Below are 27815 nucleotides of genomic sequence, written 5' to 3' on the forward strand. Positions count from 1 at the left end.
AAACCTTTTAACAGCTTTAACACAGCTCCCCATAACTCACCACCTGCCGGAGATATGTTGGACACATGTTACCACTGCTGACTGCGTCTGGCGCCAACTCCCTAAACTTAGCCCACTGAAACCGTGATAGAGCATCGGCAATCCCACTTTGAACCCCTGGAACATGTGTAGCGCTAAAAGCGATGTTATGTTGCAAGCACTAACTGTCTCAGTACGTTCACTACAGGTGGAGAACTAGCAGAAAGCCTGTTGATGGCATAAACAACAATTTAATTATCACACCAGAAAATTACTGCTCTATTCTACAACCTATCCCAAAACAGTTCAATGGCTACCAAGATCGGGAATAGCTCTAAGAGGGTCAGATTCCTGACCAGGCCTATGCTGTTCCATTCCATTGAAATACGCCCCAAAGCCTGCACTACCTGCTGCATCCGTGAATAGGTGCAATTACTGATTTGAAACTGGTGAATCCCTCCAAATCCTAACCCCCATTAAACTCTATAAAGAAAAGCAGCCACACTCGTAGATCAGCTATAATAGCCCTTGACAGCCTAATGCGCGACTTAGTGTTGTTTATGCCCCTTGTGGCGGCCTCCATCCTCCAGTTAAATATTCTTCCCATTGGAATGACTCTTGTCACAAAATTTATAGTCCCCAGCAATGACTGAAATTCCTTAAGAGTAGCATGACCTGTGTCCAAGATGATGGAGATGGATGCAGTGGCCACCTGAATCTTAACACTCGGGAGTCGACACTCCTTTGCCACTGAATCCACCTCAATCCCCAGGAAAACCAGGCATGTAGCTTGGCCATCTGTTTTTCCTCTTGCTAAAGGTACCCCAAACTCAGCCATCAAGGATTGTATCACCCCCAAAAGGTATGCACACTCACCCGACCCCACTATTCCCAGGAACAAAAAATTGTCCAGGTAATGAGCCACCTGCCCAAGGCCGGACTCGCGCAACACTGCCCAATGGAGAAAGGAACGAAAACGTTCAAAATATGCACAAGATATGGCACACCCCATCGACAGACAGCGGTCCACGTAGTACCGGCCCTGAGACCTGCAGCCCATCAAGTGGAAACTATCAGGGTGTATTGGCAAGAGACGGAAAACCAACTCGATGTCTACCTTAGCCATTTCTTCCCCGCCCCTAATCCCTGTACTATAGCCAGTGCAGACTTGAACGACTGAGAAGCCACTGAAGTTTCAGACTCATACAGCGCATCATTTACCGAATTCCCTTTCGAGTGCGACAGGTGCTGATGAGTCTCAACTTCCTGGGTTCTTTTTTGGGAACTACACCTAGTGGGGAAACTACCAGATTCTCAAATGGAGGGGAAGAAAAGGGGCCCACAATCCTACCCAACCTGACCTCTTGCAGGACCTGTGGAAATTGATATGCTGACTTTAAGTTGCATATCACGAATGGGGGAGAAACTAACCTACGCACTGGGATATGAAAACCGTAAGACAAATAATTCCGCCTCTTCCCTATCAGGATAATTCCTAAGTGTCCAAAATATTGCCACAAGGTTCATTGGCGTGTGAGCCCTTTCCCACAGGACCCTGTCTGAATTGTTGCTTGCCAGTGTAACTATCTCTTTTCCTGTTACAACCATTCCCTGGGTCAGCCCCACTACAGTAGATGCACACTTGCCGAAAAAGGCACTACACTCCCCTGTCACATAATGTTTCTTGAAAACGCCAGCATTCTCTGCCCCCTGCTGACCTATGCTAAACGATTTCACTGGCGCTGAAACTGTTCCATCCGTGAGATCCAGATTGGACCAAAGGTCCAATGCCTTCATCCAAAAACTCAGAACTGAGTTTGCCTCCACCATCCTTCTAAAACTGAGCATCATATTGACTCCAAGCCGTACCCTTACCCCTTTCATGGATGTCATCAATGACCTCCATTTTTTTGTGTATATTTTCTGCCTGATTCGGGTTTGCTTATAGCAAGAAGCAAGGACCCTAAAACAGCGCATCCACTCCTGATAGGTTTTAGGCCTCTTCCCCCTCTTGTCTCCCTTACCATCCTCTGCCATCTCCTTAACCTGATACGCTGCCCTTGATAACTCAAAAATCTTAACATAGCACCCTTCCCTAATCTTTTTTTGCTATCCTGGGTTTCAAGTGAGAATGTACTATGCAGGGATAGGTGTCTGCTGTACCAGCCACCCCAGATGTTTTCCCCTTGCTAGTACCCCCCTGCACTGCCGCTAACCCAGTAGACCCCGTAACCTCGCTACCTGGTAGAACACCTTGCACCCCTTCTGTCCTTGGCTTTTTATCCCCCAGCCAACGAATCTTCCTAAATAATTTCCGATGCCCCTCATCCTTAAGCCCAGTGGAACTATCTGAATCCCCTGATGTAGAAGAATCCTCATCCCTAACGTGTGGTGCAAGTACTGACTCACAACTTCCTGACGCTGCTACTGAAGAGACTGCCACTGTCCCGATGTTGTGGATCCAGGTGACCCTGCCACAGCTTCTCCTCCAGTTGTAGTTATGCCGGTGGTAGATTTGGGCACCTCCAAGCTGCCAGGAATCACTTTCACCACTTCTGAACTATTATGGCCAACCTGTGGGACAGAAACAACAGTGGGAGCAACACAGGAAGAAACAGATTGCCCAGAGGACACCCCAGCCGCTACCTCAGATGACCTAACCCCTAAAAATTGGCCCCCAGAAACATTTCTAGCTAATAACCTCTTCCTAAGACTAGACATAAGATCCATATGCCCTAATCTCTTTTTTGAACCTCCCCTTGCAGGGGTTATAAATGGCCCTGGAACAAAAGACGGTAGGCAGGTACTACTCCAAGCGTGTGATGATTTAAAAAAACAAATTTATTAATTCATTTAAAAGAATGAACAGACATGGCAGCAATAGAGCAGGAAGTCTGACATGTTTCGCACCTCACAGGTGCTTACTCATAGACCTACTGGCTCTTTAACTGACCGTTTATTATTAATAGCATTTTTATTGCCAGTGGAACTCCTCATATTCATACCCCTTTTATTTGCTCCACCCCTTCCCCCACCCGGCCGGGTTAAGGGCCCCCTAGGCCCCCTGCCTCCCCGTGATGCCCCACCTACCTCCATATTGACACTGAGAAAGGACTGCTGTCCCTGAAGACCAGGTGCGCCCGCGGACAAGACTGGACCAGCCACAGCACACGCCGCACTACTCGGATCCAAAATGGCGACCGGTGGGCGGCATGGAACGCCTGAGGCCATGCACCTCCAAAAATGGTGTGCATGGCCTACCCTCCATCCCCTGCTGCCCTGATGCAAAAGTGGGCGATGAGGATCCCCTGGGGTTCCGCTGAGAAAAACAGAGCTCGGGGGACATCAGCAGCTGCTCAACTGCCAATGCAGGATTTACTGCCAAGTTGGCAGAGAAGGAAGCCACCAGGGAGCGGGGAGGAGGGAAATGAGAGACAGGGAGGGAGAGGCTAGAGAGGTAAAGAAGCGGTTGGGGAAACCAAAGTGGAAAAAGGAACAGAAGAGAGAGGGGAAGAAGATGAGATAGATACAGCAGGAAAAACAGCAGGGGATGAAAAAATGGGGGCAGAGTAAGGAGGGGGAAGAGAAATAGAATAAATAGGGAGAAAGCCCCAGTCAAAGGGACCCCAGCAGCAGAAGAAACTGTACGGATAGACATAGGGACAGATAGAGAAGCCACCGTAGCAGGGAGAGGGGGGTTACCAACAACCAGGATGTCACCAGTTGTTGTAACTGTTGTCCTCTTCTTCCTTGCAGGTAATTCTTCTTCCTCAGCAAACCTCCTTGGAGCCTTCGCAGAATGCTTGGATCTCTCCATGATAACACCTACAAGACAAGAAACAAGTTAGTGATCTACTTTCTGTTCTGCAGTTTTTTTTATCACCTCTGAATCTCTGCCTCCTAGACTCCTGCTATCCTGCAGTCACAACCTCCTTTAACCCATTCCAATCTCTCTTTTCTTACAAATAAATTACCCCTTAAATTGTTATGTCCCTAAATAAGTCCTTCACTTTCCTTTTCTTTGCAACTCTGCATAGAAGGACAGCATCGCCTCTTCACTGTTGACTTTGAGACTGGTACTATTTAATTAAGCTGCTAGTTGAGGACCTGTGAGGAGTCTGTTTCTTAAACTAAACACTCTAATGTATTTGTCCTCTTGCTCATTTGTGATTATAGCCAGTTTGCACTGTTCTGTGAGGATAGTAGTACACAGCGTTCTATGAGATCATCAGGTTTTGGGCAATTTCTTGCATGGAATAGCCTTCATTTCTCAGAACAAGAATATACTTACGAGTTCCAGAAGTAACTTCTTTGTTTCTGGCCATCGTGAGCCTGTAATCAAATCCACAATTGCTGATGCTCCAGATACTCAACTAGTCTAATGAAGAACAGTTTTCAACTGAGCTAACATAATTGCAAAAGGGTTTTCTAATGATCAATTAATCTTTATAAATGTTAAACTTAGATTAGCAAACACAATGTGCCATTGGAGCACAGGACAGATTATTACGGATAATTGGCTTCTGTACGTCTATGTAGATGTTCCATTAAAAATCATCAGTTTTGGATGGGCGGAGCCAACTCTTGAATTGGCATTACATGTCTCAGTGAAGCTCCTGATCATAGTTTAATATTTCAGCTTATTTTAGATAAATAAATAAAATCAAGGCAAGAAAACTTCTACAGTTGGACACATGAATACGATTTACATCAGTGACCAGAAGCAGATGTTCTGACAGCAAACCTAAACTATGTTCTTCAAGAACAATTACTGCTAACTAGGCCTTAGATGATCCTCTAAATAGAGAACTACATGGCTGAAACTGTCACATACATTCGTCCCCATATCCCCAGATGCCTGGGTTACGAAACACAGAGATATTTGTACCATTACACTTCCCCCTCAATAACTAACTACCATATTACAAGTGAAGACTAGAGGAGAGAGTTAAATTCTCTAAAAAAACATTTTCTAGAAATGGAGCGTAGTTTAAAGGGACATTAAACCCAAAAAAATGTATTTCATGATTCAGACAGAGAATACCATTTTAAACAACTTTCTAATTTACTTCTATTTTCTAATTTGCTTAATTCTCTTGCTATTCTTTCCTGAAAAGCATATCTAGATAGGCTCAGTAGCTGCTGATTGGTTGCTGCACATGCCTCGTGTGATTGGGTAACCCATGTGCATTGCTATTTCTTAAACAAAGGATATATAAAGAAAGAAGCAAATTAGAAAATTAAAATATTAGAAGTAAATTGGAATGTTGTTTAAAATCTCTGTCTGATTAATTAAAGAAACATTTTGGGTTTCATTTCCCTTTAATTCTAGCACTTGCATTTCATGATGATGGCCACATTCATTTGAACCGACGACATGAAGAATGGATATGGAGCCGGCTCAGGACTCCACTGCACAGATGGAAGCAGCGGAGACCGCTTAGGTCCAAATCACTACAGTAACTACGATTACAAGCAATAAGCCCTGTATACACCTAGAGCTAACATAACCTTTTGATGTCCCCACTGTACTACTTAACACTAGGGGTGAAATGTTGTACAGAGAAACATCATCAAAGTGGCGAGATTGAAGAAGTAGCTGCCTGGTACAAGTTGCTACCTATGCCTGACAATGCTTTGGAGCTCCAGAGTGACTCTATAGTACTAGAGATTCCCGCCTTCGGAACGTTGGAGGACCGAGGCTTTAGGGGGAAACCTATTTATTGGCCTGTTCCTGTGGAGTGTCTCTAGTGCACTAAAGACTGGAGATACGATCTCAGTGATCCCTTTGGCCTCTTTTTCAACTGCAGCATATATGTCCCATGTTGTGTAGCGATTCTACTATACATCTCTATACAGACTAGCATGTCCTGAGAAAGACTGTACAAAAAGTTGGGGTAGGGTGAGTCCCCTTCTCGAAGAAAACAATCTGCAGCCATTTATTTCACAATCTGACAGAAGTGACTCCTGCACTTAGCAATAACTGAAAGAGTTAATTTCTCCTACACTTTAGTGACTTTCGAACTGAGTATAGTATTAAATGATAAATCTGATATTACGTTTACTTTTTCTTACCTTCTCCGGTTTTTATTAATATTTGGTTTTGGACCACAGAAGCATTGCACTGAATAATAAAATGTGACAGGCAACATTTTCTAGGTTTATTATGCCCACACTGTAGGACAGACTTAACCCTCTTAATGACCCTTGGCACATAGATTTTAATACTAACATTTCCCCAACTTAATAGTAAGTGAATAGATGAATAAATGCGCCTATGAATCTATAACCTATTTTGCTATTCTCAGAATAACCCCTCCAGTTAAACTACCAAATACAATTAACAAAAAAGAGAACAACGCTTACTAAAAGCTACAAATAAAGGTCTCAGAGAAAGATTAAAAATATATCCGCAATTTAATAAAAACAAGTAGTAACATAAAAGCAAATTAGCATACTATACAAAGTGGGACGTCTCCCAGACAGTCATTTTAACAGTAATGTTCCTCAATAATATGATAGGTACCTACCTATATGTTAAAATAACTCTATTCAGAGTTGGTGTTATACATAAGTGACAATGTAACAATGTGACAAGGGATTGCAATCGTTTTATGACAATATATCAACAATAGTAATTTTTAAACTAGTAATACCTCAATATCACTATTAACAAGGACATTCGGAAGGAATTGCTATTTGCGATAAAAGTACAAGTAAAGACACAGCCTTGAAGATTGCCGATATCCCAGCACAGGACACCTGGGTGAAATCGCTACTAGCGATAATTGCGACCAAAGCGGATCAGCTGTAATCCCTCTAAGGATCCTATCATCTTCCTCTGACGATATGGAAGCAGATCACATGACTCCCACGACCCCAGATGGACTGAGGAGAGGAGACACCAAATGAGTGTCTATTGACACAACTTGCTCACAGAGAAAAACGCCAAGAGTGCTGCAGCCATCAGGTAATACCTTTACAGGCACAGAGTCCTCCCCTCTCTCCTTTGGTAAAAACCGCTAAGAGGATAAAGTTCACATTAGTAAAGATAAACGGCACAGATGCCAGGACGCAACCCAGCCTAGGTAATACATAATTTTTATTGGAGATAGAGCTAAGTCTCTGCATTACACTACGGGACATTAGTGACTGTGATATATCGCAGTAGTATTTGGACCTATATTTACCACCTTGTCACTCATGTTGCCATTTGGTCACCAACTCTTTTAAAAATTACTATTGTTGATATATTGTCATAAAACAATTGCAATCCTGTAACGTGCAGTCATAGGAGGCAGGTGAGGCAGCGCCTCACCTGTCCTATGTGTGCATTACACCTTTTAAATTCTATTTTATTAATAAAATAAAAAAAATCTTAAAGTTTATGACAGAAAAAAAAATTGTACCCCAACTTACCCCCCCTAAAACCCCCACCCCCCCAAACGCTGACTCCACCATCAAGAACTGTGAACATATGTAGAAGATATTATAAAATAAAAGATTAGATTGAGCGATTCATTGCGATCCATATTGCGCAATGAAGGAGAGGCTGTGAGTGTGAGCCGTTCAGCTCCCCTCCATTGCACAACATGGATGGCTTTGTAAAGGCCAGAGACAGGGCTTAAGGCTCTTTGTGACCCATACTGCTCCCTATTGAGGCTGCTTCTAAGCAGCCTTGGGAGCCCTCAGCCAATCGACGGTCCAGTCACCAGTGAGATTCACGTGACTGAGTATGTGAAGTCTCATCAACGTCAGTCACGCAGGAACTTCGGGAAGAGAGGGAGCCCGCCGGTGAGATAGATAGGAGTCTCTCACTACAACAATGAGCGCAGCGCCATCTATGCAGCACAGGGCAGTGGCTGCACACGTTCAGGTATATTTCAATTTTCCTCCGCCGATGCCCCCAAACTGCCTTCTGCAATGCATAGCAGCCGGTGAGTTGTGAGATAGGAATCACTACAATCGCCACGCCATCTCTGCAGCACAGAGCAGTGCACACTTTCACTGAAAGTGTGCTCTGCTCTGTGCTGCAGAGATGGTGCCGCGATTGTAGAGCTGACATATACCTGTTCTAATATAAAAGTATAATAATATATGTTTAAAATATTAAGGTTATTATTGTAATTTGCAAAGTACCAAGAGATTGTGATAATGCACAGTGTTAATTGAGGTTCTTATTACATTTCACAATTTAAGATTTCTTTTTGAGAGATGGTCTATTTAATGACATGATTTAACAAAGTGTGCTTAAATAAAAAGAGAAGCGCTCAACCTGGGAACGAACAATAGCATAATAGCTTGTTCTATGGCTTGTTACCACCCTAGAAGCAGCCTCTTTTTGCTCAATATGTGCCTTTCACAGAGAAGAACTTTCCTTTAGCATATCAGTCTGATCCTGACTTCACAGTACAGTCCAGCCCCGAAATACCAGGCAATCCCTCCCTGAACGAGAGAAACAGCAAAACCCCAGACGTACGTTTTGGCCTATTGTGGGCCTCGTCAGTGAGGTGCAGCCATATCCCTCTAGGCACACTGAGCAACGGGTCCACGTCTGGATTCCCGCATCACACTTAGGGAGACTTCCCAAAGTGTCATAATTTGCATAAATAAAAAGAGAAGCGCTCAACCTGGGAACGAACAATAGCATAATAGCTTGTTCTATGGCTTGTTACCACCCTAGAAGCAGCCTCTTTTTGCTCAATGCTAAAATGTTTTGAACTGGCCAAAAATAATGCACCCTGAGTTATCTAACACATCAATGCCCTACTCTTTATTCCTCTATAGTACTGTGCCACAGTGTATTGTAGCAAGTAAAGCCATGTGTAGTTACAGCTCTGAAAATAAACAATTATGTGTATGATAATTATTGTGATTAACAAATGGTTGGTTTAGTTTATAGCCAGCCGTCCATGCTTACTTTACTCATTTATTTAATAGTGGAGAACTTTTATATAAGCTATTTAAATCCATATTTAAAAAGGTATTTATTTAGGTTGCCATAAGACATTTCCAGTAACAATTTCAGATCCTTTTTTTTTTTTTTTTTTTGCAAGAAGTTGTGATTTTAGGTTAAAGGCACAGACAGAATACTAGCAATTTGTGTTAGACAATTTGTGTATGACATTTCCTAATATAAAATGTTTGTCTAAATGTTCAGACTAAGAAATCATACACCTGTTAAATAAAGAAATATGACTGTTAGCAGATAACTAAATTAACCAAAATATTTAAATACATATTCATAAAGAAACACTTTATTCACTATATCCTCCTGCATTACATTTGTATTTTAAGAGACAATGTACATATATTTTTTATGCTCCACATAAAAGAAGGAATTTTATTTTATTTATTTATAAAGAAAAATAAAATATGTTCATGTTTTGAAGAAACCTGTCTTTTCTGTAAGACTTGTGGTTTTTTGTGCATGTCATCAATATAGCTGTGACAATTATCCTATCAGCTAATACAAATGAATAGACCAGAATGCAGTTCTTGCTTTCAATCACTACTGAAACATTTTTTTTCTTAAAAGATATTTGTATGGCAACATTAACCTGTCCTATGCATTCACTTCTTGCTTACACTGCTTATATTAATTTAAATTTGTAGACTTTCCTATTCCTTTAATATGAACATAAAAAACTTAAACAAACAAAGACATACAATCCTTTTACTTTAATCAATAGGAACTGATAAGGTACTCATATAAGGCAGTTATAATAACTGCACATACATCACAGGTTGTTTTTTATACAGGGAGTGCAGAATTATTAGGCAAATGAGTATTTTGACCACATCATCCTCTTTATGCATGTTGTCTTACTCCAAGCTGTATAGGCTCGAAAGCCTACTACCAATTAAGCATATTAGGTGATGTGCATCTCTGTAATGAGAAGGGGTGTGGTCTAATGACATCAACACCCTATATCAGGTGTGCATAATTATTAGGCAACTTCCTTTCCTTTGGCAAAATGGGTCAAAAGAAGGACTTGACAGGCTCAGAAAAGTCAAAAATAGTGAGATATCTTGCAGAGGGATGCAGCACTCTTAAAATTGCAAAGCTTCTGAAGCGTGATCATCGAACAATCAAGCGTTTCATTCAAAATAGTCAACAGGGTCGCAAGAAGCGTGTGGAAAAACCAAGGCGCAAAATAACTGCCCATGAACTGAGAAAAGTCAAGCGTGCAGCTGCCAAGATACCACTTGCCAACAGTTTGGCCATATTTCAGAGCTGCAACATCACTGGAGTGCCCAAAAGCACAAGGTGTGCAATACTCAGAGACATGGCCAAGGTAAGAAAGGCTGAAAGACGACCACCACTGAACAAGACACACAAGCTGAAACGTCAAGACTGGGCCAAGAAATATCTCAAGACTGATTTTTCTAAGGTTTTATGGACTGATGAAATGAGAGTGAGTCTTGATGGGCCAGATGGATGGGCCCGTGGCTGGATTGGTAAAGGGCAGAGAGCTCCAGTCCGACTCAGACGCCAGCAAGGTGGAGGTGGAGTACTGGTTTGGGCTGGTATCATCAAAGATGAGCTTGTGGGGCCTTTTCGGGTTGAGGATGGAGTCAAGCTCAACTCCCAGTCCTACTGCCAGTTTCTGGAAGACACCTTCTTCAAGCAGTGGTACAGGAAGAAGTCTGCATCCTTCAAGAAAAACATGATTTTCATGCAGGACAATGCTCCATCACACGCGTCCAAGTACTCCACAGCGTGGCTGGCAAGAAAGGGTATAAAAGAAGAAAATCTAATGACATGGCCTCCTTGTTCACCTGATCTGCACCCCATTGAGAACCTGTGGTCCATCATCAAATGTGAGATTTACAAGGAGGGAAAACAGTACACCTCTCTGAACAGTGTCTGGGAGGCTGTGGTTGCTGCTGCACGCAATGTTGATGGTGAACAGATCAAAACACTGACAGAATCCATGGATGGCAGGCTTTTGAGTGTCCTTGCAAAGAAAGGTGGCTATATTGGTCACTGATTTGTTTTTGTTTTGTTTTTGAATGTCAGAAATGTATATTTGTGAATGTTGAGATGTTATATTGGTTTCACTGGTAAAAATAAATAATTGAAATGGGTATATATTTGTTTTTTGTTAAGTTGCCTAATAATTATGCACAGTAATAGTCACCTGCACACACAGATATCCCCCTAAAATAGCTATAACTAAAAACAAACTAAAAACTACTTCCAAAACTATTCAGCTTTGATATTAATGAGATTTTTGGGTTCATTGAGAACATGGTTGTTGTTCAATAATAAAATTAATCCTCAAAAATACAACTTGCCTAATAATTCTGCACTCCCTGTAGATATGTTTTATATAGAAATATATGCAGATAGAGAGATCCTGCATATGAAAAAGCAACAATACACCATGTTAAAATATTTATTTGAATTATAAAGCTGTTTTTAACTAAAAGTAGCATGCACTGCACAAATATTAAAATATATATTATATTGTGGTATTTCAGACAACACAATGAATCTTTACTGTTGGTATTTACACTCTTACTGCTTAAAAATAATTTCTCATTTGTTTATTAAAAATCATTTAATGAAGACAAAACAGTAGTAATAACAAAAATGTTGCTCAAATAGACATTACTTTTTTTTTTTATTTTTTTTTTTAAGTACAACCCCCATAGCTCTTAGACTAAAATCAGATGTTTACTAAGTTGACCAGTTTTCCAAGACACCATTTAAAGGGACATGAAACCCATATGTTTCTTTCATGATTTAGAAAGAGCATGCAATTTTTTTTTTAAATCTTTATTTTCATATCAGCAACCATATTACAACATCAAAATTTAATTGGGAGATACACATCAAGACATAAATCAGTATATGTTGAAAACTTTCCCCCCCCCCCCTCCAAACAAATAATATATGAATCCCTAGGGATCAGGTTACTGATTTCTTTCCTTTTTTTTTCCTAATGTGGTATCCGCCTCAGGCTATCTGTTATTTTGGAGAGCCTGGGGTCGGAGAGAAAAAAAACAAAAAACAACCAAAAAAAAAAAAAAAAAACAGGAGGAAAAAAAAAAAAAATTTATGGAAGGGGTAAAAAACAAGTACTCCCCCACCAAGTGTGGGGGATAATCTCTCTCTCTCTCTCCCTCGTCCCCCCCCCCTCACCATATCCCTAGCTGTATAAGTTCAGAATTTCTAAAGGGGAAGATTAAGTTCTCTTTTTCATTTATTGGGAAGCTTTTAATGAACAATGACCATTTCTTAAAGAAATTTTTATGTCCTTCTCATTATTGATACTGACGTCTCTTTGTTCAAGAATGCATTGCTTTTTAAGGCAATTTTTTACTTCCATAACCACTGGAGTTTTTTTACTTTTCCAGTTTTTAAAAATAAGGTATCTAGCTGCGAGTATTGTTAGTATTACTAGTTTTTCCTGGGGATGTTGTCTTTCTCCCTGACTTAAGCAGAACACTATTTGCACAAATGTGAGACCCAGAGGGGACAGTCCCAACGTATTATTGAGCCAATATTGGATTTTCGGACAACTCCAAATCATATGTTTGAGGTCTGCTGCTATATATGAGTAGAGCATGCAATTTTAAATAACTTTCCAATTTACATCTAATATCTGGTTTTCTTCATTCTTTTGATATCCTTTGTTGAAAATAATATCTAAATATGCTTAGTAGCTACTGAGCATATTTAGATATGATTTTCAACAAAGGATATAAAAAGAATGAAGAAAATCAGATATCCTTTGTTGAAAATCATATCTAAATATGCTCAGTAGCTACTGATTGATGGCTGCATATAGATACCTCATGCGATTGGCTCGCCCATGTGCATGGCTATTTCTTCAACAAAGGATATCTAAAGAATGAAGGCGTATCTGATTCCTAGCCACTGCCTCACCAGCCTCTGAAGTCACCGCACATAAATCCCTTATAACATTGTTACATTGTCACTTATGTATAACCTCAACTTAATAGTACACATATTATTAAACACTATGCAATATTTATGATTTCATAATATGGATCCTTGATGCCTTTAATAAAACCTTATTGGTCTGATGCCTAGCATTGAGAACTCTCATCTTTAGTTCCAACTTTTTTATGAGAAGAACAAGAATTATTACCAAATAATGTTATAAATTTGAAGGTCTGGCTAGAAATGTTTATACCATATTATCCCATGTGGTTTGTATCCTCTTGGATGTTAACTAAATCAATATATTCAGTTTTATATAATATAATAGCTTACACTGTATCCAAAAAAAGCTTTCTATGTTTTTATTATAGTAGGATGATTGTCTATGCTGAATTTAACGACGTAGCTATCTAAGATTAGCTGCTCTGAGTTCATTGGGAGTCCCTTATAATGTATGTTATACCATATGTTACATTATAGAACATCTCTATGATATCTTGCTAAGAATTTTATATATGTTTATATTGTATCGGGAAGGGCTTATAAGCATATTGAAATATTTGTGACAGTTACCTAATACTCATCTGAATGAGTTGTTGTGTTCTGAATCTGGCCAGCATATATACATTCAAATCCTGTTTCCATCTTTTTTTTTGTTTGTTTTAAATATTTTTATTGAGGTCAAAGAAAAAATAATGTACTTACATACAATCTCAAGTGGTAAACATTAAATAAAATATTCATGTCATATTTGAACTGAGATATTGATTAATAGTTATAGTCCTCTTTTTTCCTTTTCTCCAACATAGGTGTGTCCGGTCCACGGCGTCATCCTTACTTGTGGGATATTCTCTTCCCCAACAGGAAATGGCAAAGAGCCCAGCAAAGCTGGTCACATGATCCCTCCTAGGCTCCGCCTTCCCCAGTCATTCTCTTTGCCGTTGTACAGGCAACATCTCCACGGAGATGGCTTAGAGTTTTTTAGTGTTTAACTGTAGTTTTTATTATTCAATCAAGAGTTTGTTATTTTAAAATAGTGCTGGTATGTACTATTTACTCTGAAACAGAAAAGAGATGAAGATTTCTGTTTGTAAGAGGAAAATGATTTTAGCAACCGTTACTAAAATCGATGGCTGTTTCCACACAGGACTGTTGAGAGGAATTAACTTCAGTTGGGGGAACAGTGAGCAGACTTTTGCTGCTTGAGGTATGACACATTCTAACAAGACGATGTAATGCTGGAAGCTGTCATTTTCCCTATGGGATCCGGTAAGCCATTTTTATTACAGAAAGAAAAAAAGGGCTTCACAAGGGCTTTTTAAGACTGTAGACATTTTCTGGGCTAAATCGATTTATATATAAACATATTTTATACTCCATAGCCTTGAGGAATTATTTTAATCTTGGGAATTATGTAAAATAACCGGCAGGCACTGTATTGGACACCTTATTCTCTAGGGGCTTTCCCTAATCATAGGCAGAGTCTCATTTTCGCGCCTCTATTGCGCACTTGTTTTTGAGAAGCATGACATGCAGATGCATGTGTGAGGAGCTCTGATACATAGAAAAGACTTTCTGAAGGCGTCATTTGGTATCGTATTCCCCTTTGGGCTTGGTTGGGTCGCAGCAAAGCAGATACCAGGGACTGTAAAGGGGTTAAATATAAAAACGGCTCCGGTTCCGTTATTTTAAGGGTTAAAGCTTCCAAATTTGGTGTGCAATACTTTTAAGGCTTTAAGACACTGTGGTGAAATTTTGGTGAATTTTGAACAATTCCTTCATACTTTTTCGCAATTGCAGTAATAAAGTGTGTTCAGTTTAAAATTTAAAGTGACAGTAAAGGTTTATTTTAAAACGTTTTTTGTACTTTGTTATCAAGTTTTTGCCTGTTTAACATGTCTGAACTACCAGATAGACTGTGTTCTGAATGTGGGGAAGCCAAGGTTCCTTCTCATTTAAATAGATGTGATTTATGTGACACAAAATTTAGAGAAAATGATGCCCAAGATGATTCCTCAAGTGAGGGGAGTAAGCATGGTACTGCATCATCCCCTCCTTCGTCTACACCAGTCTTGCCCACACAGGAGGCCCCTAGTACATCTAGCGCGCCAATACTCCTTACTATGCAACAATTAACGGCTGTAATGGATAATTCTATCAAAAACATTTTAGCCAAAATGCCCACTTATCAGCGAAAGCGCGACTGCTCTGTTTTAGAAAATACTGAAGAGCATGAGGACGCTGATGATATTGGTTCTGAAGGGCCCCTACCCCAGTCTGAGGGGGCCAGGGAGGTTTTGTCTGAGGGAGAAATTTCAGATTCAGGGAAAATTTCTCAACAAGCTGAACCTGATGTGATTACATTTAAATTTAAATTGGAACATCTCCGCGCTCTGCTTAAGGAGGTGTTATCCACTCTGGATGATTGTGAGAATTTGGTCATTCCAGAGAAACTATGTAAAATGGACAAGTTCCTAGAGGTCCCGGGGCCCCCCGAAGCTTTTCCTATACCCAAGCGGGTGGCGGACATTGTAAAAAAAGAATGGGAAAGGCCCGGTATACCTTTGGTCCCTCCCCCCATATTTAAAAAATTGTTTCCTATGGTCGACCCCAGAAAGGACTTATGGCAGACAGTCCCCAAGGTCGAGGGGGCGGTTTCTACTCTAAACAAACGCACCACTATACCCATAGAAGATAGTTGTGCTTTCAAAGATCCTATGGATAAAAAATTAGAAGGTTTGCTTAAAAAGATGTTTGTTCAGCAAGGTTACCTTCTACAACCAATTTCATGCATTGTTCCTGTCACTACAGCAGCGTGTTTCTGGTTCGATGAGCTAGAAAAGGCGCTCAATAATAATTCTTCTTCTTATGAGGAGATTATGGACAGAATTCATGCTCTCAAATTGGCTAATTCTTTCACCCTAGACGCCACTTTGCAATTGGCTAGGTTAGCGGCGAAAAATTCTGGTTTTGCTATTGTGGCGCGCAGAGCGCTTTGGTTAAAATCTTGGTCAGCGGATGCGTCTTCCAAGAACAAATTGCTTAACATTCCTTTCAAGGGGAAAACGCTGTTTGGCCCTGACTTGAAAGAGATTATCTCTGATATCACTGGGGGCAAGGGCCACGCCCTTCCTCAGGATAGGTCTTTCAAGGCCAAAAATAAACCTAATTTTCGTCCCTTTCGCAGAAACGGACCAGCCCCAAGTGCTACGTCCTCTAAGCAAGAGGGTAATACTTCTCAAGCCAAGCCAGCCTGGAGACCAATGCAAGGCTGGAACAAAGGAAAGCAGGCCAAGAAACCTGCCACTGCTACCAAGACAGCATGAGATGTTGGCCCCCGATCCGGGACCGGATCTGGTGGGGGGCAGACTCTCTCTCTTCGCTCAGGCTTGGGCAAGAGATGTTCTGGATCCTTGGGCACTAGAAATAGTCTCCCAAGGTTATCTTCTGGAATTCAAGGGGCTTCCCCCAAGGGGGAGGTTCCACAGGTCTCAATTGTCTTCAGACCACATAAAAAGACAGGCATTCTTACATTGTGTAGAAGACCTGTTAAAAATGGGAGTGATTCATCCTGTTCCTTTAGGAGAACAAGGGATGGGGTTCTACTCCAATCTGTTCGTAGTTCCCAAAAAAGAGGGAACATTCAGACCAATCTTAGATCTCAAGATCCTAAACAAGTTTCTCAAGGTTCCATCGTTCAAAATGGAAACCATTCGAACAATTCTTCCTTCCATCCAGGAAGGTCAATTCATGACCACGGTGGATTTAAAGGATGCGTATCTACATATTCCTATCCACGAGGAACATCATCGGTTCCTAAGGTTCGCATTCCTGGACAAGCATTACCAGTTTGTGGCACTTCCGTTCGGATTAGCCACTGCTCCAAGGATTTTCACAAAGTTACTAGGGTCCCTTCTAGCGGTGCTAAGACCAAGGGGCATTGCAGTAGTACCTTACTTGGACGACATTCTGATTCAAGCGTCGTCCCTTCCTCTAGCAAAGGCTCACACGGACATTGTCCTGGCCTTTCTCAGATCTCACGGGTGGAAAGTGAACGTAGAAAAAAGTTCTCTATCTCCGTCAACAAGGGTTCCCTTCTTGGGAACAATAATAGACTCCTTAGAAATGAGGATTTTTCTGACAGAGGCCAGAAAATCAAAACTTCTAAACTCTTGTCAAATACTTCATTCTGTTCCTCTTCCTTCCATAGCGCAGTGCATGGAAGTAATAGGTTTGATGGTAGCGGCAATGGACATAGTTCCTTTTGCGCGAATTCATCTAAGACCATTACAACTGTGCATGCTCAGTCAGTGGAATGGGGACTATACAGACTTGTCTCCGACGATACAAGTAGATCAGAGGACCAGAGATTCACTCCGTTGGTGGCTGTCCCTGGACAACCTGTCACAGGGGATGAGCTTCCACAGACCAGAGTGGGTCATTGTCACGACCGACGCCAGTCTGGTGGGCTGGGGCGCGGTCTGGGGACCCCTGAAAGCTCAGGGTCTTTGGTCTCGGGAAGAATCTCTTCTCCCGATAAATATTCTGGAACTGAGAGCGATATTCAATGCTCTCAAGGCTTGGCCTCAGCTAGCAAAGGCCAAGTTCATACGGTTTCAATCAGACAACATGACGACTGTTGCGTACATCAACCATCAGGGGGGAACAAGGAGTTCCCTGGCGATGGAAGAAGTGACCAAAATCATTCAATGGGCGGAGACTCACTCCTGCCACTTGTCTGCAATCCACATCCCAGGAGTGGAAAATTGGGAAGCGGATTTTCTGAGTCGTCAGACATTTCATCCGGGGGAGTGGGAACTCCATCCGGAAATCTTTGCCCAAATTACTCAATTGTGGGGCATTCCAGACATGGATCTGATGGCCTCTCGTCAGAACTTCAAGGTTCCTTGCTACGGGTCCAGATCCAGGGATCCCAAGGCGACTCTAGTAGATGCACTAGTAGCACCTTGGACCTTCAAACTAGCTTATGTATTCCCGCCGTTTCCTCTCATCCCCAGGCTGGTAGCCAGGATCAATCAGGAGAGGGCATCGGTGATCTTGATAGCTCCTGCGTGGCCACGCAGGACTTGGTATGCAGACCTGGTGAATATGTCATCGGCTCCACCATGGAAGCTACCTTTGAGACGAGACCTTCTTGTTCAAGGTCCGTTCGAACATCCGAATCTGGTCTCACTCCAACTGACTGCTTGGAGATTGAACGCTTGATCTTATCAAAGCGAGGGTTCTCAGATTCTGTCATTGATACTCTTGTTCAGGCCAGAAAGCCTGTAACTAGAAAAATTTACCACAAAATATGGAAAAAATATATCTGTTGGTGTGAATCTAAAGGATTCCCTTGGGACAAGGTAAAAATTCCTAAGATTCTATCCTTTCTTCAAGAAGGTTTGGAGAAAGGACTATCTGCAAGTTCCTTGAAGGGACAGATTTCTGCCTTGTCTGTGTTACTTCACAAAAAGCTGGCAGCTGTGCCAGATGTTCAAGCCTTTGTTCAGGCTCTGGTTAGAATCAAGCCTGTTTACAAACCATTGACTCCTCCTTGGAGTCTCAATTTAGTTCTTTCAGTTCTTCAGGGGGTTCCGTTTGAACCCTTACATTCCGTTGATATTAAGTTATTATCTTGGAAAGTTTTGTTTTTGGTTGCAATTTCTTCTGCTAGAAGAGTTTCAGAATTATCTGCTCTGCAGTGTTCTCCTCCTTATCTGGTGTTCCATGCAGATAAGGTGGTTTTACGTACTAAACCTGGTTTTCTTCCGAAAGTTGTTTCTAACAAAAACATTAACCAGGAGATAGTCGTGCCTTCTTTGTGTCCGAATCCAGTTTCAAAGAAGGAATGTTTGTTGCACAATTTGGATGTGGTTCGTGCTCTAAAATTCTATTTAGATGCTACAAAGGATTTTAGACAAACATCTTCCTTGTTTGTTGTTTATTCTGGTAAAAGGAGAGGTCAAAAAGCAACTTCTACCTCTCTCTCTTTTTGGATTAAAAGCATCATCAGATTGGCTTATGAGACTGCCGGACGGCAGCCTCCTGAAAGAATCACAGCTCATTCCACTAGGGCTGTGGCTTCCACATGGGCCTTCAAGAACGAGGCTTCTGTTGATCAGATATGTAAGGCAGCGACTTGGTCTTCACTGCACACTTTTACTAAATTTTACAAGTTTGATACTTTTGCTTCTTCTGAGGCTATTTTTGGGAGAAAGGTTTTGCAAGCCGTGGTGCCTTCCATCTAGGTGACCTGATTTGCTCCCTCCCTTCATCCGTGTCCTAAAGCTTTGGTATTGGTTCCCACAAGTAAGGATGACGCCGTGGACCGGACACACCTATGTTGGAGAAAACAGAATTTATGTTTACCTGATAAATTACTTTCTCCAACGGTGTGTCCGGCCCACGGCCCGCCCTGGTTTTTTTAATCAGGTCTGATAATTTATTTTCTTTAACTACAGTCACCACGGTATCATATGGTTTCTCCTATGCAAATATTCCTCCTTTACGTCGGTCGAATGACTGGGGAAGGTGGAGCCTAGGAGGGATCATGTGACCAGCTTTGCTGGGCTCTTTGCCATTTCCTGTTGGGGAAGAGAATATCCCACAAGTAAGGATGACGCCGTGGACCGGACACACCGTTGGAGAAAGTAATTTATCAGGTAAACATAAATTCTGTTTTTTGTTTTCCTTCCCCTTATTTCAGCAGATTAGGCCACTTTTGGACCTATAAGATTATGTAAGACCAAGTCCAGGGGTTTATATGTAAGACAAAAGTAGAGCATGCGGGGGCGGAGCTAGCCTGTGAGCAGAGAGGACGTGATGGTATAGAGCTCCTGAGGAGTGATAGAAAAAATAACTTTAAAATAGTGTCTTTTTTTGTTTTTGCCCTTTAATTTCCGTTACTGCTATAACCTGGAGGGATATCTTACTGGCGATTCTATGCTGGGACTCCCGGTAGCTCTAAATCAGGCTAAAGTATATACCCTGCAGGACTGGTCCGTACGCGGATCTGAGGGAGCTCCCAAAAGTGGACCTTACATAAAACGGCTCGATAACAACTACTGGGTAATTGGAAATACCCCTCCGGACACCTACCTACATTGGTTCATAACTGCAGGCTACAAAGAGAGGAGCGGTCCTGCCGGTAAAAAAGGCGCGAAAGAACGCCATTCCCCACTGTCGTCATTGGCCAGGGACAGAGTGAAGGGCCCGCGCAGACACCGGCTATTAAGCGGAGGACAAGGAGCCGAGATTTGAGTAGGCCCCCAACTTCGCAATTCTACTGTGTGTGTACAGCGGGCTAGACTCAGGGGAGGATAAGAGCGCAACACACAAGCGCAACACACAAGCGCAATACCCGCAAGCCACTGTGCGCCGGAGGGCCGGGGCTCCGCTCCGGTGCACACTTGCATACTCTGCCATTGTCTTAATTTGCGGGGTGGTAGTTACATCCAGCCTGAGACTTTCTTGACTGCCTTGCCTAAAGTGGATTATCAGACTCACCTCCTACCCAGACTATACATCTGCTTGCACCAACTTGGCCCTCAGCCTAAGGCCCCATTACTCCTACCCTACACACAGCATTCAGCAGACTGCTGAGTTCACCTACATCTGGTGCCCTGCCATTATCATTCCGGCCTGGCACTCTGAACTCTAGCTGGATGATACTGTCACCTTATAGACAATAGTTCAATAGGACTTGATTAGCTGGCCTCCATTGCGCTACTCATATTGGACATACTCTGACTACTTAAGTGCCACAAGATCTTGCCCTTTCTGGCTTAAAGGGGTGCTTTTGAGGCTTCTGCAAATACAGGGGATCAGTATCATGACTTCACATTGCTCTGCCACCCTTGTCACTTATTAGAAGGCATAACCTCTGTATATATCAGCTGCACAGAGAAGGGTAGTACCGCTGTGTATCTCCCTCCCCTTTCCTGCTCATTCCTGGAGCAGGTCATACCCCAGTTCCCTTTCCCGGCTGAGCCCAGTGGTGGCACTTTCCCTGGGGGGAGACACATCTATCTTTGAGTTGCCAGTTCCAGGAGCTATACATTACTCACCCACCTGCTGAACAGTCCTATACCACAAGTGCAACAGCCTGTATTGAAGTTATTTCTCATTTATCTAGCTTGCCCAGAATGGAAATGATGTGCTAAATTCTGCGGCACCCCTCCCCACTGGTGCGAAACAGCTGTGCCTACTGGGCCTCCCCATTTGAGACCCTGCTTCTGACAACATATACCCCTGTAATCAGGGACCCCGCTACACAATGTCACAACAAGCCAAAAGAAAGTCTAAGGGTCCTCATCCCTCAAAACACACGGTCCGAGACCATTTCCAGCCTATTAGAGATCCTATACCGGACATCTCAGATGATGACAGATCTATCTCTCCTCCTTTATCTGAAGGGAGGGCCAGCGTGAGAAGTTCACCACCCTCTCGCACACAGTCTGAAGCAGTCACCATTGACTCTATAAAATTGCTACTAGATCAACAAACTCAATCTTTTGCAAAAAGATTTGACAAGCTAGAAAGGTCTTTTGATGATCTGAGGAAGGATATTGTCACAGTCAACGAGAGGACAGATATAATTGAACGCAAACAAGAAGATCTACTTGTTGATCATACGAATTGGGTTAGCTATACTCAAAATCTGGCAGACCAGGTATCATCTCTAGAGTCGAAATTGGCCGACTTAGAGGACCGCTCCAGGCGGAACAATATTAGAATACGTGGAATTCCTGAGTCTGTGGGCCCACAGGAGCTAGAAAAATACGCCCAGGCGCTCTTCAGAGCTATCCTGGGACCTGCAGGAGAGCATGATGTGAGAATTGATAGAATTTATAGAGCGGCTAGACCACAGAATCTCCCTATGGATAAGCCCCGAGATACCATAGCCAGACTTCACTACTACTCCTCCAAGGATAGGCTCATGAAAGTGACCCTCAGGCAACCTCAGCTTCCAGAGCAATTTCAGGATGTATCATTGTATCCAGATTTATCCTCCTTCACCCTGCAACAAAGACGAAGCTTCAATGAATCCACTAGAACCCTACGCCTACATCAAATCCGGTACAGATGGGGATATCCTACGAAACTGATCATTACCAAAGATGGAACTCAACACACAGCCCTCACTCCGCGGCAGGCTCAGGACCTGCTGCGGGTTTGGAACCTACCTACTGGAAATATGGAGGGTGACCCTCCCCGCCCACAAGGAGCGGGTCCTCCGCTGAGGCCGGGGGCGCAAGCCTGGAATCCAGGCAGGCAGGAGCCAGCCAGACAAAATCCGGTTCGATGATCAAGCCTACTGATCCATGTGACACAGACTATCTTCTACCTATAACAGGGCCCTTGTTGGTCATGTTGCAGGCTAACCCTTGTTGGCCAGTTTACTCTGAAGACTGAGATTGTTCCAAATGCCTTAAAGTTACTAAGAGGACTGGTAATGTACTAAAGACTGCACCACTGGTTAATTATTTGTTGCTTACTGTTTACTATGTTTGTGGGTGCCTTGAGTGGGGTAAGTGTTTTTCTTAGGGTACAGCACCTCCCCCTTATTAAGTGTTGCTAATAGAGACCACTCTTTGCTCTGGCCATCTGCTCCCTCTTCTCTCTCTCTCTTTCTTACTTTCCTCCTTCCTGTCGGCTCCTCCTTCCCCCTTCTCCACCCGCCTTCCCCTTGCCCTCACCCAAACCCTTGCTGCTCCTTTGTTGCCCCATCCTTTTGGCCACGTGTACTGGATTACTTCCCCCACTTACTAATTATTTGTTGGTTGATATTTATTGCTCTTTTGAGGCCTGCCTATTACAGATGTCTACTTTGGGGGACTATATCACTTCCCCACTGATTGGTGTCACAACAGACCACTCCTTACTTTAGCTACTAGCGCCTTTTTCACTTTCATCCCTTCTCCTTGCTTCTCCCTACTCCTGGACTCTCTCTTTCCCTCCCACCTCACCTGTTTCCTCTATTACCACCCGTCCATATTCCTGCCGCTCTCTCCCCCCTCCCTGAGCCCCTTCCCTCTTCCCTAGGCCCCCTTCCCTTGTCTCTTACCGTTTCCCACCAGAATTGCTCTTCCCCACCCTTCCCCTCCCACCTTCCCTTTGTGTCTACCGTTCCTTAACCCTGTCCCCCTTGACCCGATTCCTGGATCTGGACTGCGCCCCCCTGCGCTTGGACTGTGGAGGGAGGCAGGTCAGGATGGGCTCCTTCTCCTGGGGACATATCTTGAAATGTGAATTATTTATGCTGATTATGTTATTCAATTGTGCTTTTGACTCACCATACTGTGTACCCTATTATAGGCCCATTTTGTACAAGTATATATGCATACCTCTATCTGTTTATTTCTAAGACCTGTATGTGTCACTTGAAGTACAGACTCACTTTGATGGCCGGCTCCCACTGGGATTGAGTCTGTTCCTAATAACTTGATGATGTCTGAGGTGGGGTAACGTATTGAAATGTATACTCTTTGTTACCTGTCAATTGTTTACTGCTTGTTATTGTCTGGAGGGATATGGTTCACTGTTCTTTCTCACCCTAGATCCCTGGGTTACTCTCTAATTATATGTTTATTACTAGCAATCATTACTACATACCTCTATTTTGCAGAGAATAATCTGAGTAATTGTGTTCACCCACCCTACACCATTCATAAGTCCCACCTGTCCCCTGCCATTCCCCTTCAATACTCTTGGTCTCTTCCCCGCCCTGCACAACCAGGATATGAAAGTATAACATGGGACAATCCACTTTCTCCCCTCCCTCCCTACTACCCTCAACCATACTCCCCATAGCCTCCCTCTGCTGACTTCCCTTTTCTTTCATCGGCCCTATGAACTAGTTGACCACAGCTACATCAACAAGAAGTTTTATTTTTTTTACACCAAGCACTGGTGGTGGAGGGGAGCCTTTTGACTCCACCCTCCATTGACCTCCCCCCCCCCCCCCCTGGGGACTGTATTACTTGGTGCGGTTAGGGATTGACAGCCTTATCCTCCGCACTCTCTATTTGGCAGAGTGTAGTAGTCTCTGCCCAGTCCGAAGAATCTAATATATCTTAGTGTACCTCATCTCTAACTTCCCCCATCTTGACCCATCTCTTCCTTTCCTCCCTCCTCCTTTTTTTTTTTCTCACCATTTAATTATGAGAATCACCATGCTAAATGTTCGGGGTCTTAACTCCCCCACTAAGCGAAGCCTTCTCAAATTCTTGAAAACTCAACGACTAGATGTCGTGTATATACAGGAGACCCATTGGATGGAATCGAGAGCCGCCATGTTTCACCCCAGAGACTTCCCAATCTGCCTATCCTCCACCTTTCACAAAAAGGCCAGGGGAGTAACTATCCTGATTAGTAGACATGTCTCTTACGAACCTATATACCTCGAATCGGACCCCTCAGGCCGGAATATAGTATGTGTTTGTCGATTGGACAACATGCTGGTTACTCTGGTGGCTCTGTATTCCCCTAATGTCCATCAGACCAGATTTCTCAACCACTTACTAGGTAAGGTGAATCGGCTTAGAGACGGGCAGGTTATTATGGGTGGAGACTGTAACCTGGTGTGGGATCCGAGCAGGGATAGAAAGTCGCAGAGAGGGAATCCCCCGCAACGGGGAGAGGAACACTACTCTCATCTCTTCAGGAACGCTATTTCTCAACACTCGTATCATGACGTTTGGAGAGCCCTGCACCCTGATGTAGATGACTACACCTACTATTCACCCCCTTCCCGGTCTTTCTCGAGGCTCGATTATTTCTTCTGCCACTCGTGGACGCTGCAGGCAGTAACGGCGGCTAAAATCATGCCTTGTGCATGGTCAGACCACGACGCGGTGGTTATGGACATCACTCTCTCTCCCTCTGGAAAGAGCGGATGCTCCTGGCACTTGCCGGAGTATCTTCTTGCGGGCTTGCAGGTCCCTCTCTGGAAGCAGGAAATAGAGGGGTTCCTCAGTATAAACGACACAGGATCCACATCTGCACTAACTTTATGGGCGACACTTAAGGCCTACCTCCGCGAACTCTTTATGCAGAGGGCGTCGGAGACCAGACGGCTCAAAGGGGCCAGTCTAGCTCAACTCTACCACGAGTACACTGTCTCCAGAGGTCGGCTTAGAGAGTCTAGATCAGACTCCCTGATAAGGAAGATCCAGACTCTTAAAAAACAGATAGAGACCTGCAAGCTGGAAAAGGTTCAGAGAGGCCTCTATTTTCTAAAACAGAGGTATTACCACAAAGGAGACAAAGCGGACAAGCTTCTGGCCCACAAGCTCCAACAAAGAACTTTACTGAGCAAAATAGCTTTTATCACGAGAGGTAATAGTAAATTCTACTCCCCTAGTGACATAGGAGAGGTCTTCGCTGACTACTACAGCGGTCTTTACCAGATCTCCGACGACCTCTGTTCGCGCTTCGCGCCGGTGTCCGCCATTCCTGAGTTTCTTAACGAACTCCAATTGCCGAAGATCCCTGAGAGTATGGTGGCTTCTCTCATTGCTCCCATCACGACAGAGGAGATTGAGATGACAATAAAGAGTCTTAAGGCACACAAAGCCCCTGGGCCAGACGGGTTCGATGCCATGTTCTATAAAAAATTTGTAGTTCAGCTCTGCCCCCTCCTCGTCCGGGTGTTCGCAGAAGCAATGACCGCTGGCGAGTTTCCCCGAGAGTTCCTGGAGGCGTCGATTATAACTATACCCAAGCCTGGGAAGAGCCCTGAGTTCTGCGAGAGCTACCGCCCAATATCTCTCATAAATGGGGATGTGAAACTATACGCAAATATTTTGGCCTCCAGGTTGAACCGGCTCTGGTTCACCCGGATCAGGTGGGGTTCACCCCGGGTCGCCAGGGCTCAGATAACACCAGGCGCCTATTGAATATCTTCTTTGAGACTGCTGCGCTCGGGATCCCACTGGTAACCCTGTTGCTTGATGCTGAAAAAGCATTCGACAGGGTCCGGTGGGAGTACATGGTGGAGGTCTTGCGATCTTTTGGTTTCCCCTGCGCTTTCATGAAGGCGGTTATGGCTCTTTACTCGGACCCGTCCGCTAGAGTGAGAGGGCTGGGGTTTGTATCCAGGGCCTTCAGGATCAAGAATGCACAAGACAGGGGTGCCCTCTGTCTCCACTTCTTTTTGCGCTGATGATGGAGCCCCTGGCTACTATGCTCCGGACAGCCCCCGCTATACAACCTCTGGTGTTACATGATATCCCACAAGTCCTGGCGCTGTTCGCGGATGACTTGACGATCTTCCTGACCGATCCAGAGGAGTCGCTCCCCGAACTATTCAAAATACTAGCGGAGTTTGCTAATTTGAGGTATTACAAACTTAATTACAATAAGACTGAGGCTTATACCTTGGGCCTATCCAATGCTACATTGGAGACCTTGAGAGGGTCTTACCCGTTCAAATGGTCTAATGAAAGCCTAAAACACTTAGGGGTTATCCTCTCTCACGACCCTAAACGAATTGTGGCTGCTAATTATGGGTCTCTTCTCGCAGAGTTCCAGCAGACGATTGCGAATTGGAGGGTGGCGGAGGTCTCCTGGACGGGTAGGGTCGCAGCTGTGAAAATGCTCTTGTTACCCAAGCTGATTTACTTCTTCAGGTGCCTGCCGGTCTCTGTCCCGGCGTATTTACTTAACCATTTCCAGTCCATCTTATGAAATATGTATGGAAAGGATGCCACGTGAGACTTCCATTGACCCAGTTACAGAAACCAAAGAGGTGCGGAGGCATGTCGGTCCCCAATGTTTCACTATATTATAAAGCTGCCATGCTCTCGCATATAACGGCTTGGGGAGTCAGGGATTGCTCCTCGGGGTGGTTCCAACTGGAGCAGGGATCGCTGCCAGCTGGTATACCCCTAGCTGAATTTATCTGGATTCCAGATCATGCCGATGTACTGAGCGGAATTCATAACCACATAATTAGGACCTGCCTAAAAATTTGGAGGGAACTGAGGTTGCTCGAGCTGGTGGCTCCACACCCCTCCCCAATACACTCCATTCAAGCCCTCCTGTACTGCCTTCCTGACTCCCACTTTAAGAGATGGGAGGCATTGGAGATCCGGCTAATCTCAGACTTATATCGAAGGGATGTGCTAGCTATTCCCCCCCATACCTACCCGTCTGAAGATTTTCCTCGAGAGCTGCGCTTTGAATGCCTCCGTCTAGTATCACTTCTCCTGTCATGGGGATTTCAGAAATCGAATTTACGAGCTCTTACCAAATGGGAGAGGAGATGGTTGGGGGTAGACCCCTACGAGGTGCCTTGTCGTTTCACTATAGAACTCTCCTAAGCTCTCCCTGTTTCATGAAAACCCAGTCAACAGTGGCTTGGGAGAGGGACTTGGGAGTGGTGGCCCCGGATGGGAGGTGGCAGCGTGCTCTCCAGGATGTTATTGCAGCTGTTCGATGCTCTAACCTGTTCGAACTCTACCTCAAACGCCTACTTAGATGGCACTGGGTACCGACTAGGTTACACAGAATATACCCATCCCGGTCGGCGGACTGTTGGAGGGGCTGCGCGCGACGTGGCACTCACTTACACATATGGTGTGATTGCCCCCAACTGGAATCATTTTGGGCCCAAGTGGCAGACCTGCTTCAGAGGCTGGGCCTCATTGTTACTCTCACTAGGGAAACGGCGCTATTCCACCTTGGGTTGCAGAACCTTCCAAAACCATCCCGTCTACTGGGGGTTATTATCCTCCTCACGGCAAAGTTTGCAATTGCCAGGCAATGGGCGAGGCATACTCCTATCATGTTAACCCCAGTTCTGGAATCCTTAGATTACATCCAAAAAATGGAAGAGTATGCGCTAAGAGTAGAGGGTCGATACGATCTTTACTGC

Source organism: Bombina bombina, chromosome 4 (genome assembly GCF_027579735.1).
Source record: "Bombina bombina isolate aBomBom1 chromosome 4, aBomBom1.pri, whole genome shotgun sequence".
Lineage (NCBI taxonomy): Eukaryota > Metazoa > Chordata > Amphibia > Anura > Bombinatoridae > Bombina > Bombina bombina.